Raw genomic sequence first — 22415 nt, forward strand, 5'->3', positions numbered from 1 at the left:
GAGGGTAGGTATTTTGTGGTGGTGGGTAGGTATTATGTGGAGCTGGGTATGTATTGTGGGGAGCTGGCGCGCGCCATTGTGGACGAACCGGAGGTTGGGTGTATGTCTGGGCTTGATGGACGGTGAAATGCGGTTCTTGGGGTGGATAGTAGTGATGTGGTGGGCTGTATGGGTAGTTTGGCCTGTCAAGTCTGGGTTGGTTGTAGTGTGGCTTGCCAGACTCGTACCAACTGCCTACCTCGATCGTGGCAATTTCTTCTTTCTTTCTTCTCAGCGCACCTCCCGTGCCGTTCTGAATAGCCTGGGTCATTGCCTTGAGTGCTGAGTAATTCAGGATTTTGTCAGACCTCAGACCCTCTTCTATCATGACCCCTATTTCCACCACCTCGTTGAAGGATTTTCCAATTGTCGTCACCAAGTGACCAAAGTAGGTTGGATCCAATGTTTGTAAGAAATAGTCCACCATCTCTCCCTCTCTCATGGGAGGATCGACTCTGGCCGCTTGCTCTCTCCAGCGGAACCCGAACTCGCGAAAACTTTCCCAGGGCTTCTTCCCGGTCCTCAACAACGTGAGACGGTTAGGGACTATCTCGAGATTGTATTGGAAATGACCTGTGAAAGCCTGCGCCAGATCATCCCAGGTGTACCATCTGCTGGAATCCTGCCTAATATACCATTCTAGTGCCGATCCGCTCAGACTTTGGCCGAAATAAGCTATCAGCAGCTCGTCTTTTCCGCCTGCCCCTCTCATCTTGCTGCAGAAACCCCGCAAATGTGCCATGGGGTCACCGTGCCCTTCATATAAATCAAACTTAGGCATCTTGAAACCAGCCGGGAGTTGGACATCCGGGAAAGGGCATAGATCTTTGTAGGCCACGCTGACCTGGTTACCTAATCCGTGCAAGTTCCTGAAGGACTGCTCCAGGCTTTTAAATTTCCTTAATACCTCATCTTGTTTAGGGGCTTTAACCGGCTTTTCAATCTCTGTCGGTACCTCCAAGTGCGGATTGTAGGCATGTGGTTCGGGGCATGGAATGTAGGCTCAGGGGGATAGTATTGCGCATCGTGAGCCTGAAACAATGGCTCGCTGGTCGTTCTTTGCAGGGTGGCTGATGTGGGTCCCACAAAAATGGGCAAATTCGGTGTTGGGAGAGGTTGATGGGGTGGTGGAGCTTGGGAATCATGGGGGCTTCTCTCCTGATGATAACGGGGATTCGGGAGGCTTTTTGAAGGGCCGGAGTGAGGGTATTCCGGCATGTGCCCCAGTGGCTCAGGGCTCTTTTGTGCTTTGGCTAGGGCTAACTGCATTGCATTCATCTCTAGTCCCATCCTTTCAATCTTTTCCATCGCTTACTTTAACAACTGGTTCATCGGCCTTTCTTCCTCGGTGCTATTCTCGGAGGTAGTCATGCTTGTTGTTACCGGTCCTTTGGATCTGGTTTGGTAAGGGTGTGTTGCCAGAATTCTTTAACAACTAACTGTCTGGATTCAGACAACAACAAACTTTGTTAGCGTTAGAGATTAACAGATTTGATAACAACACATTGAGGATGCAATGCTCCTAGGCAGTTAACCGTTTCTAACATGCTATGCTTCAAACAATATGCGTCATCCCGGCTTGCTCATTTGTCCTTTTTAAAGCACTTTGGAAACCCTATATTTTATTTTATTCTTTGTATTTTCTTTTTCTAAAGCACCTTAGGATAAGCATTTTTTCTTTCTTTATTAAAGGCGGTCGAATCTTATGGGGATTGCCTACGTATCACGTCCCCGCGCGAATCAGACCGGGCGTAGTTCTGCCATAAAGTAAAGAAACAACAAAATTCTTTTGGAATCATTAAATTCATTCTCAAAATTTTGCTATTACAAATTACTTCAAACAAGGAACAGCAATAGTACAGACTCCACAGTCCTTAACCCGATTTGACTAAAAGAAAAGAAAACAACATATGGGAAACCAACAAAGCCAAATAAACAGGACTCGACCAAAGATTAATTTTCCAACTTAAGGGCCCGCGAGGCATCATTCGGCCTTTCCGCGGCCCTTGGTGCGAGGTCCCTCTGCAAGTTCTTCAACTCGTTCATAATCCGGTGGACGCAGCCCATCATGGAAACAAGGAGGGTCTTCCGAGGTATTTGCTCACATGCTAGGCATTTCATGTAGATGTAATGCCCAATTTCGTCGATCCTTCCTCGAATGTTGTCCCTTTCAATGAACAATTGCCTGATTTGTCGGTTCTTCAATCCCAGTGCCTGAGCATTGTCGGCAAGTCGATCCTGGAACAACTCCATTTGTCTTTCCATGCAGGCCATTGCATCGTAACAATGTCTTCTGTCGGCCTGGGCATCTCGTGCTTGTTTGATGATCCGATCATGTAGAGTGGAGTTCGTTTCCCTTAATATCCCGATGCTCATTTCATAATCCCTTATGACCTGTTGCAGACGCTGCCTCCGGGCCATTGTGCATTTTGCCCATCTGACCTTCATCCTTGCTACGCGAGCTTCTGATTGTTCTAATTCTTCTTGGCTTTGGATGACCTGATTTTTCATACTTGCTATCAACCTTTTGTCGGAGCGACATTTCTGTCGGTCAATGTTACTTTTGCTAGCTTGGCGTAGGTGGGCCTTTAGTGTCTGGTTCTTTTGGGATAGCTTGTTCTTTTCGCCCTGCTCCGAGGCGACTTGCACGTTGTTCTCAAATATAAGCCTCTCGACTTGTTGCTTTAGCTTCCCGATTTCAGCCCGATAGCCTTCTTCCCTTTTTAACCAGCCCCACTCTGCCTGTGAAGATTCCTCAAAGCCTTGGATGTGAGCTCTCTTAGTTGGTCTCTGATGTTCAAGATCTCTTCTGTACCACGGGAGGTATTTTGGCGACACTTCGCCTTTGGCCCGATCTCGTACACAAGTATCTAACTTCAGGGTTTGACATTCATTCCAGATCCTCCGAACGAATGCTTCAGGGAACTGCCCACCAGGTCCGATTTCGATCACCTGGCTACTGAGATCTTCTTCCGTCGGGATTATTTGGTATCGTCCCAACTGTCTCAACACTCTGCATGGTGCGTAGGGCTGGATACTTTGGAGACCCATCAACAACAAATAAGATTCGGTGGCTGACATGTGTATGACCTCGTCTAGGGGTAGCCACTCGAATGCCCACTCTATCTGGTTTGCTGAAACAGAGCGCAGTAGTGTGACCCATTCGGCGACCCCTTCCGGCAAGCTGATCCCATCGATCCTAGTGGGGAACTCTTCTATACAAATCTTTTGTGACGACCCATATTTTAGAATTTGAGGGTGATGACATAGATGATCTATCATCCACATTTGCAGTAGTATATTGCATCCCTCAAAGAAGCTTCCTCCGGTCTTGCAGATAGTGAGTGCACGAAAAATTTCCGTGATTATCATTGGTGCCAGAGTGTTATTTTCTTGTCTGATCAAAGTATTGACGACCCCAGCGATTTGTATGTTAATTTTTCTGTCTCTTTTAGGGAACACCAGAAAACCCAGAAAGGCTATCATAAAAGCAATACATCTATGCCTCTCCCATTCCAACCGGCTCTCCCCACTACAGATCTTACTCTCGGGATTGTTGAACCCACCCAGATGACCGTATCTGTCGTACAGAAATGCCAAACTTCAAAACCCTTTTGATAACTCTGGGTTATGTACCGTTCTGCGGATCTTTACGATATCCAGGAACTTGTGTATGGTTACGGCCCTTGGTGCAATGAGATACTGCTTTTTCATAGGGATGTTAGGACATCCAATGTACCCTGCCAACTCCTCCAGAGTCGGGGTGAGTTCGAAATCTGAGAAGTGAAATACGTTGTGGGCCGAGTCCCAAAATGAAATTAGAGCCCTGATAACGTCCCCTCGCGGATCGATGTCCAGCAATCCAACCAAATTTCCCAAGTATATTTTGATTGTATCTTGCCCTGATCCTCCCAAGTTGTTCCACCACATGCGTAAGCCCAGAGGAACTTTGTTTATAATGGCCTCAGATGAACTCCTACTTGTGCTCATTCTGCACAGTTATTAAGGTGATTTTAGACAAGAAAGAAAAGATTTTTATTTTGACTCCAAACATTTTTTTTGAAAGAAATAATATATGGGTACATATATATATATATATATATATATATAATTATTGGTAAAACAAAATCGGGGAGTTGGACCCGATAAGGGTTGCCTACGTATCCCACATTTGGTGGGAATCAAACCGACGTAGTTCGGGTAAGAAATTTATCTAAATCACGGGTTTTCTCAAAAATGAAAAATATTTTACATTGTTTTTTTGAAAATTCCTTTTTTCATTCATTTTTTTTTTGTTTTATTTTTATTTGTTTTCAAAATTCCTGTTATCACCCGCCGGTCAACATGCAAATTCGAAGCAAATTAAATGCGATAACAGACAAAATGCCACATAATGGTCTCCTTTTTTTTTGTTTCAGGTTGCTATTCCTAGACGGGCCCAACCCCTGTGTTGAGCCCCCTAGGTCAAATGCAACGTGATGCAAATAAGCGTTTTCCTACCAGGGATCCGGCCTGAAGTTATGTTTTACTAAGCTTCAAACTGGCTTTGTTCTAGACCTGGCTTACACGAGCGGACAACTCGAGTCGAGGAGGGGGCTACATACCGGGGACCCGCAGGGTCGTCCGGCTTTGTAACTTATCCGAGCCTCTTTCTACTTAGGTATGACACTAACAGAATAGGGAGTCTCGACCAGCGAGCTTCTCCCCGGAGGTAAGAAGAGAAGGGTTTCGGCACAGTTTATACGTACAGTTCAAATAATATCAAAGCAGTAAAAGCAGCATTTAGCACATTAGGCTCAAACATGTATAAATCAGATAAAACCATATATAACAATTTATCTAAGCTCGAATTTCTAACCCTGAATCAGTGGTTCTGGGTTTTGTCCCCAGCAGAGTCGCCAGAGCTGTCACACCTCCTTTTTCCGCACCCGCAGGGTACAAGGGAGTTTTTTTCAATTTAAGGACAATCGAAACGGGATGTGTTTATTTATTTCAGAGTCGCCACTTGAGAGATTTAGGGTGTCCCAAGTCACCAATTTTAATCCCGAATCGAGGAAAAGAATGACTCCATATTACAGTCTGCGCACCAGAAATCCGGATAAGGAATTCTGTTAACCCGGGAGAAGGTGTTAGGCATTCCCGAGTTCCGTGGTTCTAGCACGGTCACTCAACTGTTATATTCGGCTTGATTATCTGATTTTTTATATATTGAACTTATGAGCAAATTTTAACTCTTGACCGCTTTTATTATTATTTTTTACGAGAATTGCAACGTCGCGAAAATATATCTCGAACCACGTTACATCAATGCACCCGTGGTTATTGACATATCTCGACTCGGTTGAAATTTGGATTTGGGCCACACAAATGTGCACCCGAATTAAGGGAAAATAAATTATCAAGACGCGCCTAAAGCGACTAGCGTATCATTTACTTTGGGTGGGGCCATGGAATTTTGCTAAACGGTCCATCCCGAAGTCTAAGCAATTTTAAAGCAAATACTTACTGAGGGCCCCGCAATTTGTATTTTTATTCGGCGAGGCTCATCTCATTTTTTTTAAAGGAATTTGCAATGTCGTGGACATGCATCTCGAACCACGTCACAATCAATGTACCCGTGATTAGAGATACATTTCAACTCCGCTGAGATTTGGATTTGGGTCACATAAATGTGCACCCGAGTTTAAGAAAGTAAATTATTAAAGGCGCGCCTAAAGCAACTAGCGCATTGTTATTTTGGGTAGGGCCGTGAAATTTGCTAAACGACCCGCCCTGGAAACTAAATGCTTCGATATGTACATTTAACGAGGGCCCCGCAGCTTGTGCGTTCTTATTTGTCGAGGCTCATCTCGTCTTTATTTTAAAAGGATATCCTATAGCAGCTACATTTTTCTATTAAGTTTTGTCTCTGAAAAAACAAAAGAAAATACCTCGATTAATTACATGCTGAAAAGGCGTAACTTATTAGTTATTGGTTTACGACTGACACAAACAAGGAATTGCAGCAGAGTTCGTACAAAGAGGGATTGCTTTTGTTATCTATTCTATTATTTAAGAAAAACTTAAACATGAGATTGACGCACAATAATATCGAAGCGGATTATTTTAGGCGAAGAGATTAGACATATTCGGCCTTATTCATTGACGGGCATACGTATGAAGTTCAGTTAATTATTCCTTGCATGCTTGATACTTGAAAACGAAGCAACTGAAACGAACCTATCTAACTTAATGTGATATTACTACATGTTTGACTACACGATTTTTCCATTTTGCTATAACCCAGATTGCCTAGCGTGCATTCGAAATATGCATTACCAACTGATGAGTTAAGGTGAAGCAAATGTGATTACTGCATTTCATTTCAACAGACCCTATGTGAAACCATTGTTGGCCAAGTATCATTACTATCCAGCTAGCTTCTTTCTGATTTATATACAACAATAGATTGCCAGACTAAACTCCTTATGGACTGAAAACTATTTTATTACATATTTAGAAAGCCATACTTTACATGTTGAACACACAAATATTCTAAACTACAAGCAGCAGAGTAAAGGTAACCATGCTAATGTTTAGACTACAACACTCCTTGTGCCCTTATTCAGCTCCAAACTCATCATTACATCAGTGAATTTAGAATGTGTACCTGGATGTTGGAACAATAAGAAGGAGAAGAGAGAAAGTATCAGCAGCAGGCAACCAAACAGCAACAACACAGCCACAACAATCAACAACAATGTCGCCAATAGTCCACAAACAACCAACAACAGTTTCAAACGATGAAACCCACAGTGGTCGAGCACCAAACAATCAATCCCAGAAACAGAATAGTGAAACAGTCGAGAAAACCAGAATATTTGATGCAATAGCAACAGAAATTCAATAACCACAAAAACTCAGAAAACAACCAACACAGCTTCGATAATCAGTGAGACCAAAACTCAATCCACAGCATATAGAAGCTCAAAATAATAGTAATCCCAGCAGAAAACAACAGAATCTCCTAATGGAATAGTAACAGCCCCAGTTAGAACAACTGACTTGGCCAAGACAGCTTAACCAACTTAATTTCTTATGCAACTTTGGACAGTGTTTAGTTACAGTGTTCTGAAAATGTTCTTTCTGTTTTTTTTTCTTTCAGTTTTTCTAACTCCAAAAAAAACCTTTAAGACTAAAAATGTCCAGCCTTTTATAGCTTTCCTCAGATCATTTAAAACCTGTTAAACCATTCAGATTCCCTTCCCCCCTGTTGTTTTTCCACTCAACTGTTTAAAATAACCAAACCTCCCATGAGATTCCCCTGACAGCCTTTTAATCATCTTATTAAAATAAACCAGGCATGGGCAGGAGGAATATCATCTGACAGCGTATGCTGTCCAATTATTTAAATTCCTTAACAGCTAACCAAGCACATGCTGCCCAAAATCTAAACCAAGTGAACATGCTACCCATTTTAAAACCAAAGTCTGAACTGCAACTATAACACACCCTTAAATGTTTTCTGATTCAAATTGAACACATCACAGGCAACATACTCAGTTCCTAATTGAATTCAAGCAAAATTTCAGCAGGCAAACCAATGACAAGGATCAGATTATCACCATTCCAAGCTGAACTAATTGACGCGTATATCGACTCGACTATACTAATTGTAATATATACAATTGAAGCCAATGATCAGAAGTCCAAAAGCATCAACATGTGATTCAAATTGTACTGACTAAACAAAGTTTTACTGGGGACTAATTAATCAATCAAATTTAAATTCAGTTGATTGTACAGCTTATAAACACACACAAAAATGGAGAATGGCTTAGCCAAATAAAGTGGACAGGGCAGTCAAAATTCAAAGCAAATAAACTAAAGACATTTAGCCATACAAACAGACCTTTAATTATAACAAAACACATGAACTGATAAAGAAAAAGGGAAAGCAAAAATACCTTAGAGTCTTGGAAAAATCAGCAAATCCTAACTCGGATTTGAATCGGCCTTTCTTGGGGTTGAACGGACTTTAATCGAAGTGTTCTCAACTTAGAACACTTCGATTAAGGTCCATTAGACCCTAATCATCTGGTTCAAACGGACACAGACTGGTCATTAGGATTTCTAGGGTTCCTAAGAGCAGATTTAGGATTTATGTTTCCCCGGTTAGATTCGGACCAAACCAAACCTGGTTTGGTCACGAGGGAGGTCAGGGGAGTATCTGGTATGAACCTGGGGTAGATCGGTGTAGATCGGAGTTCTGCTCGAATCTTCAAATGAAGATTCGAGAACTTAGGGACTGATTTGAACTAAGCGGTTGATGGATTTGGATTCAGGGTGGTGAGGTGCATCCAGGGTGTTAAGGGGGGGGTCACCGGCGTCCTTGCCGCCGGCTTTACGGTGAAGGTACACAGGGGCGGCTAGGGTTTGGAACGGGAGTTTGAGGTTTGTGTTTGGGACGATGGAAGGGGGGTGTTCGGATAGGGGGGCTGGGTAAAGGGTTAGGCTTATATATGTAATGGGCAATTAGATCATGGCCGTTGGATGAATCGAGATTGATGGCCAGGATCTTTCACCTAATACGGGACGACACCGTTTGGGGTTGGTTCGAACCAGTTACTGGGTGGGGTTTGGAAACTGGTTGTCGAAAGGGGGTCCTGGGCCGTAGGATTGGCCTGGATGGACGGCTCAGATCAAACGCCTTTATACGGCGTCGTTTGGCAGGTGGTGTGGCCAGTTCAACTGGACCGGGTAATCAGGGCTTCAGGATTGGGTTGTTTGGTTTGGGCCTGTTCATTTTAGTGCAAATTGGCCCAATCCGAAGATCCTTTAATTTTCCAATAAAAATATCAAATAACACTATACAAACATCACAATTAACACACATTAACATTTAATTAAAATAACATCCCTTAATGACGAAATAAAAACAAAGATGCATTTTTTGTGATTTTCCTAATTAAAGTTTAATTAATTCCTGAATGCACAATTAAATTGTAAATGCGCATGTGACACATATTTTTTTCATTTTTCTTAATTAAAGTATAAACATGCACAGACAAATACAAACAATACACAAAATTCACAACAAATGCAAACTATCAAAAACTATTTGGGAGTAATTCTTTCATAGGGCAAAAATCACGTGCTTACAGACCCGGCCGGTCATTTTGAGAAATTAACGCCCTGATCCCCTATTAATTGCTTTCCCTATGTCTATTTCTGTTGTTGTGGTTTGTCGGGATGGTTCATCTTGAGTTTAGGAGTGATTTGGGACACTTAGTCCCCAAAAGAGAGTTCAAGTTTTAGAATTTGGACCGTAGTCGGAGTAGTGTGAAGATGGCTCCGGAATGGAATTCTAGCGACTCCATTATCTCCGTTGGGTGATTTCGGGCTTTAGGGTGTGTCTGGATTGTGTTTTGGAGGTCCGTAGCTAAGCTTGAAATGCCGAAAGTTGAATTTTTGGAGTTTTCGGATCGATAGTGAGATTTTGATATCGGGGTCGGAATCCGATTTCGGAGTTGAAGTAGGTTCGTAGTGTTGAATATGACTGGTGTGCAAAAGTTAGGGTCAATCGGACATGGTTTGGTTGGTTTCGGCATCGGTAGTAGAATTCTTGAGATTTCAAGTTCATTAGGCTTGGATTGGAGGATGATTCATGGTTTTAGCATTGTTTAATGCGCTTTGAGGGTTAGACTGAGTCCGTATGGTGTTTTAATATTGGTTGGTATGTTTGGTTGAGGTCCCGGGGGCCTCGGGTGAGTTTCGAATGCTTAACGGATTGGAATTTGGACTTAGGCAATTTCTAAATTTGCTGAATCTGTTGTTTTCGCACTTGCAGATTTTGGACTGCAGGTGCGGCATCGTAGAAGCGATTTTGGTGACCGCAGATGCGGTCTGAGGCATAAGGTCAGTTGGCCGCAGATGCGTCACAAGGACTACAGAAGCGGGAGCGCATCTGCAAGGAGAGGAGCGCAGGTGCGGTGCCTAGGGGTTTAATGAGTTTTTGCAGGAGCAGTTTGTTGGTCGCAGAAGCAGGACAGCAGATGCGGCCCCATGACCGCAGATGCAGTAATCGCTGGGCAGAAATATGAAATTTCGAGGTTTGAGTTCATAACTTCTAAAATTAATTTAGAGCTCGGTAGGAGGCGACTTCTTGAGAGATTTTGAAGGAAAACTACTGGATAATGAATTCTATCTCTAATTTCGTTCTAATACATTAATCTATTGTTATTTTTCTCATCTAATTAAGGAATTTGAGGATAGAAGTTTGGAAATAGGGGACAAAGTTCCCCAATGGAAAATCTGAGTTTTGAATAAGAATTTGACGTCGGATTGGGATAATTTTTGTACGAGTGAACTCGTGAGTGAATGGGTGTTCATAATCGGTATTTTTTACTCGATTCCAAGACGTGGGCCCGGGGAGGATTTTTGGGCGTTTTTCTTATTTCTCGACGTAGCTTCAAATTTATTAGTTAAATTAGTTGCTTGTAGTTTTATTTATGTTATGTGATTGATTTGATTAGATTTGGGTCACTCGGAGTTGGATACTCGTGGAAAGAGCGTGATTTTGGATTTATTTTGAGTCGGTTCGAGGTAAGTGGATTGCCTTACCTTGTATGGGGGGAACTCCCCTTAGGATTTTGGTACTGTTGTTATATGAATGTCGTGTACGTGTGGTGACGAGTGCGTACACGTGCTATTTGTTGAAAACCCCTATTTTCATTAAATACTTATCTATGTTTCTCCTTTATTGAGCAATACTAGTATGTGAAACTTTCTGTTTAGCTTAGGAAAGCATGCTTATGTGACTTAAGTGTCTTATCTGCCTTAACTGCTTCATTGGATTTTGTGTAGCATGTTTAGAGTAGAAATTTCTTGTTTTCTCGATATGAACTTGAATAGAACTGTAGTTTTCCTTCTTGAGACTGTTGTGTATTTACTTTGGGACTACGGAACGGTATTCCAGGATATCCCCATGCATGTTTACTTTGGGACTACGGATCATTATTCTGGGAGATCCCATTGCACAATTATATTTGGGACTATGGGACGGTATCCTGGGAGATCCCCTTGTAATGGATATTTACTTTGGGACTATGGATCGGTATTTCGGGAGATCCCCCTGCACATTTATGAGTTGGACTATTGGACTGTATCCCGGGAGCTCCTCTGCACATTTACGTTTGGGACTACGGGACGTTATTCTGGGAGATCCCCTGTTGCTATCTCTATACTGAGTTATTTCTTTTTGTGATTTCATCTTATATTGACTGTTAGTATTTTAATTATACTGTTTTACCTTGTTATATATATTTAACTAGTAAGGCCCTAACCTTCCTTGTCACTACTTGACCTAGGTTAGGCTTGGCACTTACTGGGTACCGATGTGGTGTACTCATGCCATTTCCTGCATATATTTTTCGTGTGCAGATCCAGGTTCATCTGCTCAGCCATACTATCCGTAAGGCGAGGCGATTCCGAGACTTCAAGGTATATCTACCGTGTCTGCAGACCTAGAAGTCCCTCTCTATTCTCCCTTCAGTTATAGGATTTTCCCTGTATTTCCTTTGTTATTGGACTTCTGAGGTTAGAAACCTTATGTATTTTTCATTAGCTTGTAATTCATGAGATTCCGGGTTTTGGGAGTGTTATTATTGGTCGAGAGTGTTATTATTGTATATGACGAGCGGCATTTTAAACACTTTATCTATATTTACATGTTAGATGGCTAGTTTGTACTTTTATATTCCTTTTTCCGCAAATTGTTAGGATTACCTAGTCGTAGAGACTAGGTGCCGTCATGACAGTTCACGAAGGGAGAACTTGGGTCGTGATACATAAACATATAAGAATTTAGGCACAGAAACTGTAAGAAAGCTCAGAACAAATATCAATAATAGTTATTCACCTAATCAATTATCACTTAAGGAATCATAACAGTTTAGGTTAACCCTAAAGGATTATACTAACAAAACATAACTGTCAAGTCAAACACATACGGAATAATTATAATCTACAGAACTTAACATTGACAAATCTTAATCATTAGAGAAATGAACAAAGAAACGGGAGTGAAAGGTGTTGACCTTCTTAACGGCAGCAAACCAAATGAATTTCTCTGTTTCTCAAAGATCCCAGAACTTTCAAACTCGAACCAATAAAAGAAACTCGAAAAAAAAGAGAAAAAACAGTAAGAAACCTAATATCAGAAACCCTAATTTTTAGTGTTTGTAATTGTTCATTGTTTAGATTGCTCTAGTTTGTTGCTGTTAGATTGTGTGTTGGTAAGAATATTAAAAAACCCTTTTTTATAGTGGCATTCAATGTTCTAGGGCTTTACGAATTCAAAATTAGTAGTGGAGAGTGACGCATGGTAGACGATGATAGCTAATCGGGTGAAAATCAGAAGACAGAGGTGGGGAATCCAGTAACAATTTTACGTATGTACTGGAGTGGAGTGTTGAACGTTGAAGCACAAGAAACTATCGGTCAGAACCCTAATACCCAGAGGTCATTGCATTTGACCTCTGGGTGTAGAATATTGATAATGAAGCCAGTTAATATCTCATGCTCGCTTTGATTTGACAAAACGAAAGAAGGAATCAGGCCAATTTGAAGTTTCACCTTTGGGGTCTGATTTCTACTATTAGGGTTTTGAAATCAAAAGGCAAAAATGGAAAGCACGACAAGACTGAGAGTGCAGGAACAAAAGGAATAGCCATGCATGCAATTGATTTAAAAGATCAGTAGCGATTTGAAGTTTCATCTCCGAGATTAGGGTTTGGATTTTGGGAGATTTGATTTGGTGATTAAATAAGCAAAAGTTCGAGAATCATGAGTGATTTTGGGAGATTTGATTTGGTGATTAAATAGGCAAAGGTTCGAGAATCATGAGTACGGGGAACAAATGAGATGATTTGAGGTTGATTTCACGACCTTGCACCAATTTGTGTAAGGTCTGTTGATTGATGGGGTTTAAGGAAATTGAGAGAAAGAGAGAAGAAGAGGAAAGAAGGGCAGCTGGGTAAGGTGAAAATGAATTAGGGTTTGGGGAGTGAGACCAGTTGGTCTCTAAGTTAAAATGGGGGGAAAAGATCTGGGCCGTTGGATCATTTGATCAACGGCCCTGATAAATCGGGGCGTTACATATTTAAGAAAAACAATTTTAGGAAAATATGGGGATCGTTGGATCTGTGTGATCCAAGGCTGAGATAATTTCTGATAGTGGGTCGAGATTAAATGAAAAAAGGGATAATTTGTGATCGTTGATGATTTGAATCAACGGTTCAGATCGCTTGTGTTTATTTGTGAGTGCGATCACTGGGTGACGTGTCAGGTCATGATTGGTTGAAAGGTAATGGCAAGGATTGCCAAGTTGGAAGGGGATAGGGTGTTTGGACTAGGTTGTTTTCCGGATTGGACTGTACATTTGGGATAAAGTAATTTAATAAATAGCTATTTTGTACTTGGTTAAGGAATTGCAGTTATAGCCTTTTAGTTTTAAAACCCTTTTAAAATCAATTTAAATAAACTTAACAATTTTAATAAAATATGGTGAAATTATAATTATTATATGTTACTAATTATTTTAATTAATTATCCATAAATGACACATATTCTTAATTATAACACTAATTTCAAAATATTAATAAAGTATCCTAATTCTTTGTAAATTAAGGGGTAATTTTGTCAAATTATAAAACCTATGTAATGTATACATAAAATTTATTTTATAATAGTAAATATATTTGTAGTTACACAATATTAGTACTATGTGATTAATTTTGAAACCAATACTTAATTAATTTATAAAATAGATTCATATAAAAAATACTTTTAAAGTTTTTATTGTAAATTTGCTAAGCGTGAATAAATTAATTTTAAAAGGGATGGCCAAAATTGGCCGTCAACAGGCGGCCATTTGGGAAGATGAAGAGGCAGCCTGCTGAGGAACTGACTTGGAAGTTTTGGCCATTACTATCAAAGAAAGTTTGAAGATTTGAAGAAAAAGTATTGAGGTTAGGAGGAGAAAGTTTGAAGGCTGAAGAACTGAGCATGAAGATTCGAAGAAAATCTGGGTAAGAACTAAGTACAACTATGAGAATTTGAAGGTCAAAGATGATGGTATGAAGGTGTGAAGGAAGTTGGTGATTGCTAGAGAATTCGAAGGTAGAAGCTTGATCGGGAAGTGGAATAAGAACAGGGGATGGAAGCTTTTATAGAGGAAGTACACGACGCTTCGCATTCGGAGACAACTAGCTGATGGTTGACACGTGTCCGGAAGTCAAAATGACGTTACTGATAGGAAGTTTCGACTTCTACGTTGTTTCGGTTGTAACGTTCGGAGGAATTAACCGAAGAACATCTATTGTTTCTCATTGTTTCGGCAAACCTACTCTCTGAGAAACGAGGGGACTATCTGTACACGGGTAAAATCGAGGCTAATGAGCACCCAGATGTCTTGATGGGGCAAACGAAGCAACGGTGTAACTACAAGAAATCGAAATCGAAGCTAGGAGCCTCTCGTATCAAGGCCCGAACAAACACTTTCCCTCGGAGCCATCGAGACCACGTCCCCTCGGATCCAAACCGAGTTCCAAGACCTTAGAAAGCATTACCAAACGTCCACACACGATTAACAAAGTGTCATGATATTTGTGCCCAACCAGATATCACGGCATGGATCTCGGCCCGTATCGGCAGTAGATCAATAATTAGCGAAAGCGAAGATTTTTACCTTTCTTAGAATTGTACTTAGGGTAAAACTCCCTTACTAAAATGGGAAGTTTATTATTCAATAGGGTCACTATAACACGCATACCAAGGCAATATACATTTGTTTTCTCTATTTCTAAAAGTTATTCAAAGTTCTTAATTTTGCTCATAGTTCTTCATAAGTGTTTGACTCCGAACCGAAGGCAGGCTACTTGTTAAGCTTATAACCGATCCCAAACTCAATATTACTACTGGTTTGGCTGTTTATTATATCCTTATTTTGCTTATCTAATGTCAGTAATCACTTGTATTGAATTAGATCACATATCCTTAAAACCGCGTATAAATTCAATTATTATCCATTTTTAAGGGTAAACACATATATACCCCACTCTCCCCAAATCCTACTCGTGAGATCATACTGAGCATATTATTGTTGTTGTTGTTGTTGTTGTTGTAGCGATATTCCTGGACAAATTCTACCACACCCTTTCTATAGGCATCCCTCCAATGAAGAAGGGATCTTTACACAAATAGCCGATCATATTCAGTGTTTACTTTCTTTAGCAATATACATAGATTATATATTAATGATATACAATTATACACATATAGTACACAATTAATTATGAATATATTATACCTTTACTAACTATTTTTAGTTTACTTGGTTAGGTGGGCCGTTATTTAGGTTAATACTTCAATGGAGACACATTGGCCCAATTATTGTTCTGAAGAACATATAATTTGTCGTAGAAATACACCAGATAGACATTTTAAAGGGATGCTATTTAGGAATTATCCAGTGGGTCTTGAATTTCTGGCGTCCTGTTGGGAAGATGAAGAGGTAGCCTGCTGAGGAACTGAATTGGAAGTTTTGGCCATTACTATCTAAGAAAGTTTGAAGATTTGAAGAAAAAGTATAGAGGTCTGGAGGAGCAAGTTTGAAGGTTGAAGAACTGAGTATAAAGATTCGAAGAAAATCTTGGTAAGAACCTAAGTACAACTATGAGAATTTGAAGGTCAAGGATGAGGGTATGAAGGTATGAAGGAAGTTGGTGGTTGCCAGAGAATTCGAAGGTAGAAGCTTGATTGGAAAGTGGAAAAAGAACAGGGGATGGACGCATTTATAGAGGAAGTACACGACGCTTCGCATTCGGAGACAATGAACCGATGGTTGACACGTGTCCGAAGTCAAAACGACGTTACTAGTGGGATGTTTTGATTTCTTCGTTGTTTCGGTTGTAACGTACGGAGGAAGAAATCGGAGAACATCTATTATTTTTCATCTTTTTAGGCAAACCTACTCTCTAAGAAATAAGGGGACTATTTGTTATACGGTTAAAATCGAGGCTAATGAGTACCTCGATATCCCGGTGGGGCAAATGAAGCAAGGGCATAACTACAAGAAATCAAAATCGAAGCTAGGAGCCTCTCGTATCATGGACCGAACAAACACTTTCCTCGGAGCCATTGAGACCATGCCCCCTCGCATCCAGTCCGAGTTCCAAACCTCGAAAAGCATTACCAAACGTCCATATATGATTAATAAAAGGGTCGTGATATCCGTGCCCAATCGGATATCACTGTGTGGTTCTCAGACCGTATCAGTAGCAGATCAATGTTTAGCGAAGGAAAAGATTTTTACCTTTCCTAGAATTGTACTTAGGGTAAAACTCTCATACTATATAAAGGGGAAGTTTATTATTCAATAGGGATACTGTAACACGTATACCAAGGCAATATATATATATATGTTTTCTCTGCTTCTAAAAGTTATCAAAGTTCTTAATTTTGCTCGTACTTCTTCATAAGGGTTTGGCTCCGAATCGAAAGCAGGCTACTTGTTAAGCTTATAACCGATCCCAGACTCAATATTACTACTGGTTTGGTTATTTATTCAATCCTTAATTTGCTTATCTAACATCATTAATCACTTGTATTAAATTAGCCCACATATCCTTAAAACGGCGTATAAATTCAATTGTTATCCATTTTTAAGGGTAAACACATATATACCCCCACTCTCCCCAAACCCTACTCGTTAGATCATACTGAGCATATTTTTTTTGTTGTTTTTGTTGTAGCGGTACCCGTGGAAAAATTCTACTGCACTCTTTCTATAGGCCTCCCTCCTATGAAGAAGGGATCTTTACACAAATAGCTGATCATATTCATTGTTTACATTCTCTAGCCAAATATATAAATTATACATTAATTATACACAATTATATATATATATATATATATATATATATATATATATATATATAGTGTGTGTGTGTGTGTGTGTGTCAGAATGTTCTCCAGAAGTCAGCCTTACCCTCCCTTCTTAGTTTATGTGGTTGGGTGGGCAGCTATTTAGGTTAATACTTCAATGAAGATACATTGGCCCAACTAATGTTCCGAAGAACATATAATTTGTCGTAGAAATGACACCAGATAGACATTTTAAAAGGATGCTATTTAGGAATTATCCAGTGGGTCCTGAATTTCAGTTTTTCAGGACAAAAATATCCTGAATTATCCTAAAGTTAGGATTTTTAGTTCTAGTGGGTCCTGAATTTCAGTTCTTCAAGAATTTAATTATTCTTTTAAAAATTCACACAAACCTAAAGGAACTAATGTGATGCTTTACTTTTTTCGGGCAAAAACAACATTGAAATTTGTAATCCATAACTAAAAAGAAAATACTCTTTTTTACTTGAAAAGAAAGTAGTGTTGAGTTGAAAGAAAATATTTTGTCTACATCAGGAAAAGAAATATTCATTTTATTGAAATGAAAAAAATATTATTTACTACATCATTTTGTTGAAATGAAAGAAAATACTTTTTCTACATCATAAAAAGAAAGTACTTTTTTTTTGACATGAAAGAAAATATTTTTTTTACAATCATATAAAAAATATTCATTTTGTTGAAATGAAAAACAACAACAAAAAAAAAACCAAGTTTGATCCCATAAATGGGGTCTGGGGAGGATATTATGTACGCAGACCTTACTCCTACCTCATAGAGATAGAGAGGTTATTTCCGATATTTGTTGAAATGAAAAAGAAAGTACTCTTAATAATATTTCTATTTAAGGCGAGAGGGGGGGGGTCGATGTAGGGTGGGGGTTGGTGGGGTGGGGACGGGGGTGGGGACGGAGAAGGTTGAAAAAGAGTTTTGAAAATATTTTCCGTTCTCTTGAGAGGGAAAACATGTTCCTCCAATTAGAGGAAAATGAGTTCACGAGGAAAATGTTTTTCAAAACATTTAAGCCAACCAAACATGAGAAAATTTGAAAATATTTTTCGAAAAATATTTTCCTTCATACCGAACACACCCAATATGCTGGATTATGGAGCTTCTGCGCATAAACTTCCAACATATTATGAAATTTCAGCATATTATGTTGAAATCTCATATATAAAAAATTCGAATTCCGGCATATTATGCTGGAATTTTTTGGATATTAAGGATGGTTTTATTCAAATTTTATCTCTACATAAAAAAATAGCGAAATTTTGATTATTTTTTAAACTATAACTAATTTTCAATTACCAATTGTAAATGAGGCTATTTCTGTTCTCCCTCCCCCGCGGTATTGTTGGAACATAACTAGGCCGTATTATTTTTCAAAATTCAAAAGCCCATTTTCAGTTTGACAAAGCCGATGGACTTCAAATGTTGGTTCGGTTTTAGACAGCAATTTCAGACGACTCCATAACTTGCATATCTCAATCATTTTCTACACTTCGAACTGTAAGTGTCCTTTTCCTTCTCTATCCTTTAATGGTAAAATACAAATGCCATAGTTCATGTGATTTTTACACAGTAAAATGTATCATAAGGAACATATGTATCAAATCTACATAAACTGCGAGTGTATTAATGCAGAGATTTCGTACAAATTAAATTCAGAAACCACTCGTTGCTCTTGATTTCGTAAAATATAATTAGAAAACTTTCCACCAATTAGTGAATATGAAACATGAAAAGGCAGTTATCAGACTTTAAAACTTAATTTTTGTCATTCCTCAACGTTCAAGGGCTATTATCCTAGTTGTTTCACTTTATAGTAGTACTTTTTGTTGTTTTCTGAAAATTCATTTAATCTCTTGCAGAAAATGGAAGGGTGTATGAGAATGTAATTAAGAAGTGTGGAATCTATTTGGTTTATAAGATGGAGAATGTAATTGGTCCATTGTTATCAGGGTTTGGTGCAATTCTGGGAAAACTTTTTGGTCATCCATTTGATTTTTTAGCCGGAAAGTCATGCAGGTAAATGTACTTGGCCAGTGTTTATTTATCTATATCTATCTATATGATCTATTTATATATCTATTTATTATATTAAAAGTAGGAAGCAACAACAATAACAACAACAACAACAACAACCCAGTATAATCCCACAAGTGGAGTCTGGGGAGGGTAATATGTATGCAGACCTTACCCCTACCCCGAAGGGTAGAGAGGCTGTTTCCAGGAGACCCTCGGCTCAAAAAGCAATAGGAGATGATATATTAGTACCATAAAAATGCATATTAAAAATAACAACAATATATAAGAGATATGAAATACAGAATACAAAATACGAAATACGAAATAGATGGCTGGTATAATACAACTAGAAGGTAAAGCCCTGCGTCAATAGACGACCAATGACATTCCTAGTCTAACTCCTAACTGGATAGTCTCACTCTATTGTGCTGTAGAAATATTCACACTCTCCCCTAACCTACAACCTTAATGCTCGACCTCCATAATTCCCTATCAAGGGTCATGTCCTCAGTAATCCTAAGTCGCATCATGTCCTGTTTGATCACCTCTCCCCAATACTTCTTAGGTCTTCCTCTACCTCTCTGCATGCCCACTACAGCCAGTCGCTCACACCTCCTCACCGGTGCATCAGTGCTCCTCCTCTGAATGTGCCCGAACCATCTGAGTCTTACTTCCCGCATCTTGTCCTCCATGGGGGCCACACCCACCTTCTCTCGAATATCTTCATTCCTAATCTTATCCATCCTTGTATGCCCGCACATCCACCTCAACATCCTCATCTCTGCTACTTTCATCTTCTGGATGTGTGAGTTCTTTACCGGCCAACATTCAGTTCCATACAACATGGCAGGCCTAACCACTGCTCTATAAAACTTACCTTTTAGTAACGGTGACACTTTCTTGTCACACAAGACTCCCGACGTTAACCTCCACTTCATCCACCCCACCCCTATACGGTGTGTGACATCCTCGTCAATCTCCCCGATCCCCTGAATAACCGATCCAAGGTACTTGAAACTACCTCTCTTGGGAATGACTTGAGAGTCAAGCCTCACTTCAACTCCCGCTTCCGTCGACTCAACTCCAAATTTGCACTCGAGGTATTCCGTCTTCGTCCTACTCAACTTGAAACCTTTAGACTCAAGAGCATGTCTCCAAATCTCTAGCCTCTCGTTGACGCCGCCTCTTGTCTCGTCAATTAGAATAATGTCATCAGCAAATAACATGCACCATGGAACCTCCCCTTGAATATGATGAGTCAGTGCATCCATCACCAGGGCAAATAGGAATGGGCTGAGCGCAGACCCTTGGTGCAACCCCGTAATAACTGGAAAGTGTTCAGAGTCGCCTCCTACTATCCTAACCCGAGTCTTAGCTCCATCATACATGTCTTTAATCACCCTAATATAGTTACTCGGGACCCCTTTATCCTCTAAGCAGCTCCATAAGACCTTCCTAGGAACCTTATCGTACGCTTTCTCCAGATCAATAAACACCATGTGGAGATCCTTCTTCTTATCTCTGTACTGTTCCACCATCCTCCTAATAAGGTGGATAGCTTCTGTGGTAGATCGTCCCGGCATGAACCCGAACTGGTTGTCTGAAATAGACACCGTCCTTCGCACTCTCATTTCTACCACTCTCTCCCAAACTTTCATGGTATGACTTAGTAATTTGATGCCCCTATAGTTGTTACAGCTCTGGACATCACCTTTGTTCTTATACAACGAGACCATTGTACTCCACCTCCACTCTTCAGGCATTCTATTAGTCTTGAATATAACACTAAACAATGCAGTAAGCCATTCCAAGCCTGCTCTACCCACACACCTCCACAGTTCAACCGGAATTTCGTCTGGCCCGGTAGCTCTGCCCCTTCTCATCTTACGCATTGCCTCCATGACTTCATCGATCTCAATGTCCCTACAATTACTTAATTCATGGTGATTGTCGGCATTCCTCGATTCCCCGAGTATAATATCCTGCTCCGCTTCTTCACTTAGAAATTTATGAAAGTAGGTCTGCCACCTCCTCTTAATCTGGTCATCTCCCATCAAAACTTTGCCGTCATCATCTTTTATGCACCTCACTTGGTCCAGATCCCGAGTTGTCCTCTCTCTCGCCTTAGCGAGTTGGAATAACTTCTTCTCCCCACCTTTGTTCCTTAGTTCCTCATACAGACGAGCAAAAGCTGTCGTCTTAGCCTCCGTCACTGCCATCTTCGCCTCCTTCCTAGCTACCTTATATCTTTGACTGTTCTCTCTCTTCTCCTCCTCGTCAGTGCTCCCTACTAACCTTAGGTAAGCCGCCTTCTTTGCTTCCACTTTACCTTGGACAACTGCATTCCACCACCAATTTCCTTTGTGTCCACCATAGTGGCCCGTAGATATCCCTAACACCTCTCTCGCCGCCTTTCTTATACAGTCCGCGTCGTCGACCACATTGTGTTTGCGTCCCCACTACTTCTCCAAGCTCCCATTGCCGATAACCTTCCTTCCAACTCTTTAGCTTTATCTTTAGTTAAGGCGACCCACCTAATCCTGGGGCGTCCTTGTACTGACCTCTGCTTCCTCCTTATCCTAATACAAATGTCCATCACCAAAAGCCTATGCTGCGTTGAGAGGGTCTCACCTGGGATAACCTTGCAGTCCTCGCACAACCTTCTGTCGCCTCTTCTGAGGAGGAGATAGTCAATCTGAGTCTTCGCCACCGAACTTTGGTAAGTAACTAAATGTTCATCCCGCTTCGTAAAACTCGAGTTTGCAATGACTAGATCGAAAGCCTTGGCAAAGTCCAACAGCGCAATGCCCCCTCCGTTCCGCTCTCCGAAACCAAATCCGACATGCACCTCAGTGTACCCACCTGCAGATAACCCAATATGACCATTGAAATCTCCTCCTATGAATAACCTCTCAGAAGGCGGTATACTACGAACAATCTCATCCAACCCCTCCCAAAATTGCCTTTTAATATCCTCATCCAAGCCTGCTTGTGGTGCATACGCGCTAACGACATTTAAAGTACCCTCACCCACCACCAACTTAATAGTCATTAGCCTATCATTCACCCGCCTGACCTCTACCACGGACTCCCTAAGATGACTATCTACCAGGATACCCACTCCATTCTTACCCCTCAGGACACCAGAGTACCACAACTTATACCCATCCACGTTTTTCGCCCTCGATCCGACCCACCTAGTTTCCTGGACACACGCTATATTAATCTTCCTCTTCTGCAGGATTTTCGCCAACTCTATGGATTTACTCGTTAGTGAACCTATGTTCCATGACCCGATTCTCAACCTATAGGCTCCCTTGCCCCCTCTACCTCCCCTGCTACCCGACCCACCCCCTGAACCCCACCCCACACTCTGCCCCACCCGAGGACATGCCCTTATTCTA

Source organism: Nicotiana tabacum, chromosome 8, assembly GCF_000715075.1.
Source record: "Nicotiana tabacum cultivar K326 chromosome 8, ASM71507v2, whole genome shotgun sequence".
NCBI classification, from domain to species: domain Eukaryota; kingdom Viridiplantae; phylum Streptophyta; class Magnoliopsida; order Solanales; family Solanaceae; genus Nicotiana; species Nicotiana tabacum.